Consider the following 9,295-nt stretch of genomic DNA (forward strand, 5'->3'; position numbering starts at 1 on the left):
ACTCGAGAGGAAACTTCTTTCCTGGCCCTGGATTCCACGTAGAACTGGCTGCATGGTTTCTTGTGCTGTGGGCATCAGGGAATCTACAAGCAAGCTGTTCAGTTGTAACTTTGTGGAAGCCTCAGAAATGTTCCTTCAAGGGGCCTGGGGTCCTCGTTGGGTGCTGTTTCTTTCCACCGTTGTTGCTGGGCCAGGTGAGCGGTATGCTAGCTCCACTTCATGGGGGCCGCTTAGAACGTCTGCCCACCCACAAACAAATGTAGGAGTGAAGCACCTCTGGTTTGAGTCACCCTGCATTTACTTGGGCCTGTCGGGATGAGCCCAAGGGTAGCCCGAGGTACAGAGTGAGGTGGGCTGCTGGTTCAGTTCTAGAGAGCTGCCTGTCTAATGAATGGTCTGCCGCACGTAATGGTAGAGTTCCACGACGTGGCATGTTCTCATAATGACTGGCTGGGCTGTTTGTAGAGGCTGCTCCCGATTTGTGTAGGGTAATCAAATCTCAACACACAGGAGGGGTTGTGGCCCCCCTAAGGTGGCATCCAGGGCATTTCCGCTCATCTTAGGTATCTAATATAAGAAAGGAAAGGGTTGGTCACAGCCCTGCTTCATGCATTTTAGCTGGAGATGATGGATGTAAAGCTGTTCTCGTCTCCATGATCCTAGCGGTGGTTGTTGACCACTGATTTTGCAGAAGTGTTCAAAACTGGGTCTCTGTTTGGGATGCAAAATGTCAGACGTACTTTATTTCAGTGAGCTCCGAGTTTGAGCGATTTTGATCTGTGGGATTGGGTGTTCCCGCCATTTCACTGCAGGGCCCATTACTACTTTTTCTCTTGGATCTGTCACTTTCCCCCTCTCATATGTGGGGCACACAGGGTCACACAGTCGTCTGTTCACGCCCAGTTCAAGGCCGTGACCAAGACCATGTGTTATAGCTCTTCCTTCCCATTTGTGAGCCACTTCAGTGCTACATGAGCCACTGGTTCCCCTTTTGCTTAGCTGGTTGGCATTAGGTTTTTATCATCTGTGATTGGTCCTGACTAATTAAAATTGGTTCCAGGAATGGGGTTTTCAATTATCATTTCACTCGGTCTCTTTCCAATATCCCTAACTCTCTTTTTTTTTAATCTTTTTTTGTGTGTGTGTGAGGAAGATCAGCCCTGAGCTAACATCCACGCCAATCCTCCTCTTTTTGCTGAGGAAGACTGTGCCTGGGCTGATATACCTGCCCATGTTCCTCCACTTTATATGAGACACCACCACAGCATGGCCTGACAAGTGGTGCATCAGTGCGCACTCGGGATCCGAACCCGGGCAGCCAGCAGCGGAGCGCGGGCACTTAACCACTATGCCATGGGGCTGGCCCTATCCTTAACTCTCTTGCCATTTGTTCTGTTAAAGCCAATCCAACATCATTCCAATTGTGGATCAATTGTCTGTTTTCTCCACAGTTGTGTCTGGGTCACCAAGAGAAAAACACAGAGCCACACCTGCTGGTGAAAACACAGCAAAGGCAAAGCAAAGCAAACACCACCACACTGCCTACAGGATCTTTCCACAGACTTAACATGTCCAAAGCAGAACTCTCGATCTGCTCCTTCCCAGATCTAATCTACTTGATTTGAGTAGGTGGTACCACCATTTGGCTCAGGGCAAACACCTGAGTCATCATCGACTCCTTTCTCTTTCACAGCCCGTATCTGATCATCAGATGTGCCATCAGCAAATCTTGTTGGCTCCATCTACAGGACACATCCTGGATCCGATCCCTTTGTACCTCCTCCACTGTTCCTCTTACCTCTGCTCTGGAGGCTGCAGTAGCCTCCTGCGTGGTGTCCCTTCTTCCATGCCTGCCCCTTTTAGCCTGTTCTCCACCCAGCAGCAGTGTGATCCTTTTAAAATAAGATCCAGTCATGCCCTTCCCTGGTTTCCAATGACTTCTATCACACTGAGCATAAGAGGTGATTTCCAATGCCATGTGTGATCTGTCCCCGGGCTGCCACTTCCTGCCACCACCCCCTTCCCTTGGCCCTGGCTGTCCCCTTTATCTGGAATCTCTGCCCCAGATCTTGCAAGTCTTTCCCTCGGTGCGTTCAGATCTCTGCTCAGCTGTTACTCCTCCAGGAAGACTTCCCTGAGCACCCATTTTCACAGCTCTCCCGGCACCCTCTGTTCCCTCCCCTTGCCTGTTTCTTCGTAGTCCTTCTCTTTCCCTGGCGTCATTTTTTGTGTTTGTTTTTATATATATATTTATTTGTCTATCCTCACCCCCACTAGAATTTAAGTTACGGTGTCCAAAATAGTGCCTGGTGTAATAGTAGGTTATCAAATATTTGCAGAATGAATGAACAAGTGAATGAAAAGGCCAAGCTGAATGGTGCCAACCCCTAGTCCCACCCTCGTTGCTGGCTGGCAACCCTCCTGGGGGTTGCGAATAGCCATCCGTTTGGACCTCCCCCTGACACAAAGTGTGTGACCCTCCACTTGTACATCCCATGTCCCAAACCAGGGACCTTGCCTCCTCCCTTCCTCTCCACTTTGCCCTACTCTATGCTTCCCACCCACCTTTCAATGTGCTCGCGTCTTTCCCATCACCCACCTCCTCTTGCTACCACCTTCCCTTGCTTCCCTTTCAGTCAAGATTCACACTAGCATTTTATACACTTGCTGTTTCTGCATCCTCACTATCCTCACCCTAATGGTTGGTGGGGAGCCTCAGGCTGCAGAGGGAGACACAGGAAGGGCTGGCTCCCCTTCTCACCATGGCTAGGAGAGGTGGGGAGGAGCCACGCCACCTCCAGGGTCCCTGGAAGCAAGGACAACCTCATGGGCTGAACTACGTCCTCTGGCGCCATCTGCTGGCCCTCTCGCTGCAGCCCTCTTGCTGCACAGAGAACCAGTGTGTCCCGGATTCTCTGTGAGCTTTACTGATTGAAAAAGAAAAAAAAAAAAACAACCCCAAACAGTAAATCACACAAAGTACCTTAAATTAATGTAGAATAAGTGAATAAAATAAAATTGTAACTTATTATAAAGTATCATTTATTTCTCATTCTTAACAGTAAAAAGAGGCCTTGTTTGCTCCCAAGATGAGATAATTTCTTCTGTGTTCATTCATTCATTCATTCATTCTTTTGTTCATCCACCAGACTTTTAGTGATTTCCTTTTGTGTGCCAGCATTTATGCTAAAAAGATTTAATTATGCTTCCGTAAATAAGTTTACTAGATAAATCAATCAATAAGAAATGTTCCCCAAGTGAAGCTGGACTGTATGATTTCAATTCTTTTAAAGTTGTTGAGGTTAGTTTTATGGCCCAGGATATGGTCTACCTCTAAGGTGCTTGCAGAGGATGTGTATTCTGCTATTGCTGGGCGGAGTGTCTATAGATGTTGATTAGATCTTGTTGGCCGGTGGTGTTAATTTCTTCTATATCCTTGCTGATTTTCTGTCTAGTTCTATCAGTTGTTGAGAAAATAGTGTCAAAATGTCCAACTGTAATTGTGTATTTGTTTATCCTTTCAGTTCTATCAGTTTTTTTTGTATCAATAGACTTTTTTTAGAACAGTTTTAGACTTAGAGAAAAAGTAAGTATATAGAGTCCCCCTCACCATTTCTCCTATTATTAACATTTTACATTAATATGATACATTTGTGACAGCTAATGTATCAATATTGGTATGTTATTAAGTAAAGTCTATAGTTTATTCAAATTTCCTTAGTTTTTTCCTTTTTCTGTTTCAGAATTCCATCCAGATACCACGTTACATTTAGTTGTCATATTTCCTTAGGTTCCTCTTGGTTGTGACATTTTCTCACACTCCTTGTTTTTGATGACATTAACAGTTTTGAGGAGTACAGTCAGGTATATTGTAGGATGCCCCTCTACTGGAATTTGATGTTTTTCTCATGACTAGACTGGGGTTATAGGTTTTGGGAGGAAAACCACAGAGGAAAAGTGCATTTCATCTCATCATCTCAAGACTACACACTGTCAACGTGATTTATGACTGTTGATGTTGACCTTGATCACGCGGCTGGGGGCGTGTTTGTCAGGTTTCTCCACTGTAAACTTACTCTTTTGCCCCCCTTTCCATACTGTCCTCTTTGGAAGGAAGTCACCCCGGGCAGCCACACTTAAGGAGTTATGCTCCCTTTCTTTAGAGTATCTACATTAATTTATTTGGAACTCTTCTGCACAGGAGAATTGTCCCTTCTCTCCGCTCCCCCCTTTATTAATTTATTCAGTTATTTATTTGTAGCAGAATGGACTCATGGATATTTATTTTATACTTTGGATTATCCAATACTACTTTATTTTGTTGTTCAATTGTTCCAGCTCTGGCCATCGGGAGCTCTTTCAGTTGGTTCCTGTGTCCCTTTGACATACCCCCATCAATGTGGTTCTTTTTTTTTCTCTTTTTTGAGCACTTCCTTACTTTCTGGCACTACGAGATTCTCCAGGCTCATCTTGTATATATCTCGCCCAAGTTCTAGAAACAGCCATTTCTCCAAGGAGCCCTGGTTCCTTTTAATGGAGAATGGTATTAGACACCAAGATCTGGGTGCTTGTTGTGCTTGTTGCCACAGGAGTGTCCTTGTTTCCAGGCCCTCTCAGCCGACAGAGCTGTGTGTATACTAACCTGTGTACATATACATGTCTACAAATATTTCTGTGTGTAACAATCTGTATCTATATTACGTGTGAGTTCTTACTGAAGTCTCCAATTCTAATCCATTACCACGTGGGTCATTCTAGCCTTCTCCCATCCCATTGATTCCTGAAGGATATTTTCACTGGATCTAGATTTCCGGTTGGCACTCCTTTTCCTTAGGACTTCAGTATTGTGCCTTTCTTCTGGCCTCCACAATTTCTGATGAGAAATCTGCTGTCTTTAGAGTTGTGTTCCCCTATAGTAAGGTGTCATTTCTCGCTTGCTTCTCTCAGGATTTCTCTCAAGTTGCCAAAGCTTTCAGACTCAGCATCCAGCTAACCCCCTTTAACAAAGCTTTCTTGTGATTTTACTGCCCTACCCACCCCTCCCTATCCTCTCAAGAAGCAATTTTCTGTCCTCTGAATTCCCAAAGCCCTTCACTTTGCTTCTTTCCTGCCTTTATCATATTTGCCTTGTCTGCTACTAATGTGACCGGGTATCTTGGGTGGCTCACAGTGATTGCATCTTTTTATCCCCATGGCATCCAGGTATATAATAGGGGTGCAAGAAGTCTTTATTAAGTGGATGAAGGCAATAGTATAATTGGTGGAAAATTCTAAGTTTTTTTTTAAAAATTAGTTTTTAGTGATACAAGTAGTTGTAAAAATATCCTGGCAAAAGGGGCCGGCCCGGTGGCGCAAGCGGTTAAGTGCGCGCGCTCCGCTGCGGCGGCCCGGGGTTCGCTGGTTCGGATCCCGGGCGCGCACCGACGCACTGCTTGGTAAGCCATGCTGTGGCGGCGTCCCATATAAAGTGGAGGAAGATGGGCACAGATGTTAGCCCAGGGCCGTCTTCCTCAGCAAAAAAAGAGGAGGATTGGCGGATGTTAGCTCAGGGCTGATCTCCTCACAAAAAAAAAAAAAAAAAAAAAAAAATATCCTGGCAAAAAAAAAAAGGACTTTACAGATAAAGCTATAGTTTCCTGTGATCACCTTCCTTAATTCTGATCCCTCCCTGTCTCCCTACGAGTTTGGTGTTTGTCCTCCTAAATATTAAAAAATATTTCTACATACATCCTATATAAATATAAATTACATAGTATTCTGTGTGTACACGTATTTTTAGATAAATAGAACTGCCCTGTACGTATTCTCTTTCAATCTGCTTTTGTTCATACAACGAGAAGAGAACTCTCAGTGTTTAAATTGTGGATCTCGTGTATTCTTTTTAATTGAGAGACAGCATTTCATTGTATGACCATACTTCATTCAAGTATCCACTTTGCTAAAGATGGGCTTTTGTTGTTTCTGGTTGTTCATTATTATAAACAATGCTGCAGTAACCACAGACAATGCTTCTGTGTGCATGTGTGTGAAGGTCCTGGATCATGAGGCATCGTTATTTTCAGTTTTGTAAGACACTGTCAGATTATCCTGAAAAGAGGTTTATAGTTTACATTCCCACCACTAGTGTGTGAGAGCACCTATATTTATACAACTTTGCCATCACTCAGTGTAACAAAAAATCAATATTTCTTTCTCACCAAGTAGGTGAAACGGGGTGTCTCATTTTTGTTTTAATTTGCGTTTCCCAACTAGTGATATTTTTTCTTATGATTCTTAGCCATTTGGTTTTCTTTTTTCCCCCTTAGGATTGTCTGCTCTTTCCCTTAGCCCATATTTCTGTGTTGTCTTTTTCTTAGTGATTTGTAGGGGTTTTAAAAAATATATTGAGGATAATAGTCTTTTTGTGTGTGATATAAATTGCAAGTGTTTTCTCCCAGACAGCTGCTTTGCTTATGGGGTCTTTTGACATATAGAAGTTTTAAATTCAGAAATGAACAAACTTAATCTTTTCTTTTTTGATGTGTGCTTTTTGTAACTTATTTAAGAATATGCATTTGTATCTCAACTAATAAAGATAGTTTTCTACATTTTTTAACAGTTCTTAAAGTTTTATTCTATACATTTAGTGAACTTGTGGTCTGAGGGGAGATCCAGGTTTATGCTTATTCCTTATTGTTGGCTGTTATCCCAATATAACTGGTTGGATGATCCACACTTTCCCTACTGATCTGAAATGTCACCTAATGATCATTGCTGGGGAATAGGAAGGCTACTACTTTTTGAATATTGACTTACACTTGGTTAAGTTACAAACTCTTTTATTAGTTTGAGTTATTTATCAGTCGGTTTTCTAAGTAGATCATATTACCTACAAATTTTGATAGTCATGTTTCTTTACTGTTAATATACCTGTTTCTTTTCCCCTTTTCTTACTGCACTAAGAATAGCTCCTGGTACAATGTTGAGTAACAGAGAGATATGGGGACCATAACCTTGTTCCTGACTTGGATGGGAGTGCTTCTCAAGTTTCTAATAAGTATGCTATTAGCTCTAGGTTTCTGGTGGGCACCTTTTATCAGGGTGAAGATATTTCCTTCTGCGTCTAGTTTGTAAGTGTTTTATTATGAATGAATATCGAATTGTATCAAGTGCTTTTTTGGCATCTATTGAGATTATCAAAGAGGTTTTCTCCTTTTATCTGTTAATGTGTTAATTACATTGATAAAATTTCTAATGTTTTCCTTGTCTTTTTGGGACAGTCTTTACCTTGTTGTATTAGTCAGCCTTGGCTAAGTTCTGCTCTGGTAACAAACAACCCCCAAATCTTACTGAATTCCAACAGAAGTTTATTTCTTGCTCATGTCACATGAGCACTGAGGATTGATTTCATGTCTTCTTAATTCTAGGACCCTGGTTGATGGAGCATCTCATGGTAGATGGAAAAGAGATACTACACCATCTTAAAGTTTTTGCTCAGAAACTTCTATTCATGTTTCATTGCTCAAAGCAAGTCAGTAGCAGACCTTAATGTCAATGAATAGGCATTTAATCCTCCTGCAGAAAAGCGCCCAGCAGGTTAGGGTAGCAAATGTTTTGACAATAATACAATCTACAATCTACAACATTGGTCGTGAGATATTTATGATAAATGATAATATAATAAATTAAATAACATAATCAAATAAAATAAGTAACATAATAAAATAAAAATATTATTTTAATATGTTGATGGATTTCATGTGCAAATATTTATTTAGGCTTTTGCATCTATGTTCATAAGTGACCTAAGATTTTTTTTCTTTGGGCTTTCCAGGGCTTTTTTCTTTTCCCTCTTGGGCTTTTAAAACAATTTTGGTAGCTTTATGTCTTTTTACTATATACATTGGGAAAGTATGTTTAAAATGTTAATTATCTGTTTCCTGGAGATTTAAAGAATTTACCTGTAAAACTGGCTGGACTTAGTGTGTTTTTTTGTTTTTTTTTTGTAAGTAGATCTTTGACGACTGTTTTCTTTTATGGTTAACGTTCTGTTAAGAATTTCTGCTTTTTGGGGGGAGACACAATTTTCGCAATTTATATTTTCTTAGAAAATTGACCTTTTCACATTGGTTTAAACATTTACTGGTCTAAAACTATTCACGGTATTCTCTTTTGTGACTTTAGTTATATCCCATTTTTATTTCAGATTTGTACTTTTTCATTGTATTTACATTGACTGGGCTTTGTCAGAGGTACTTTTTTAAAAGAAAGTTCATCCATGTTTGGAAATACCTGCCTTTTGCCTTTATGCCCGAATGACACCCTATTTAGCTTAGAAAACCACAGTCTCTCCTTATAGCTCCCTCTACTCGTCAAAGCACATATACCACAGGATCTCTTTAGATTCTCACAAAAAAGGGCCCCAATGACAGAGGAGGAAACCTCGGGCTTGGGAGCGTGGGGTCCTTGTTCCAGGCCACAGGAGTGGGTGGTCCAGTCTGGACAGTCCTTGTTCTAGCTCAGGGAAAGAGCCAGATTGGTTGCCACTTGTGGTGGTTGATGGCAAAAGTGACCTCAGTTCTTTACTCCTCCCTGTGACCACATGCTTTGCCATGTGACCTTGCATCTCCTCCCACTATAGAGGTTGTTACGGGTTGAATTGTGTTCCCCCCAAATTCATATGTTGAAGTCCTTCCTCAGCTCCCTGTGATAGACTGGAAGATTATTCAGCAAATATTCAATCACTTTCCTCTCCCTCTGGGAGCAGAGTATATTTTCCTGTCCCATTGACTTTGGGCTTGGCCTCGTGACTTGTTTTGGCCAATGGAATGTGAGCAGACATGACACAATATGAGCAGAAGCTTTGAACATGCTTTTGCAGTTGGGTTTGGCCTCTTGCGTACTTGCCATTTGTTATGAGAAGAACATGTCCCCATTAGCTGATGTTTCAAGAAGAATGTGGAGAAAGGGGGAATAGATCTGAGTCCACAGAAGCTTGGAACAAAACCTAGAACCTGTAGATGGACACATAAGCAAGAAAAACAAATGCTTGCTCTTGTAACCTGTGAATTTAGGGGTGGCTTGTTTTTGCAGCATCATCGTGGCAATAGCTGACTGATACACCTCTCTTTGGGGAAGTCACTCAGCCCAAGAGAGATATTTCTAGGCACTAATGATAGAATGAGCAATAGACCCATACACTGGAAGCCACCCAGGGTATAGGGTGTCTCAGTCCCAGCAAAGGGTCCTGGAAGGAATGGGCCCAGGGATTCAATTCCCTGGAGGATGCATTTCATGGGTTGTCTCTGGCTCAAAG

The sequence above is a fragment of the Diceros bicornis genome, chromosome 19 (genome assembly GCF_020826845.1).
Source record: "Diceros bicornis minor isolate mBicDic1 chromosome 19, mDicBic1.mat.cur, whole genome shotgun sequence".
Taxonomy (NCBI): Eukaryota; Metazoa; Chordata; class Mammalia; order Perissodactyla; family Rhinocerotidae; genus Diceros; species Diceros bicornis.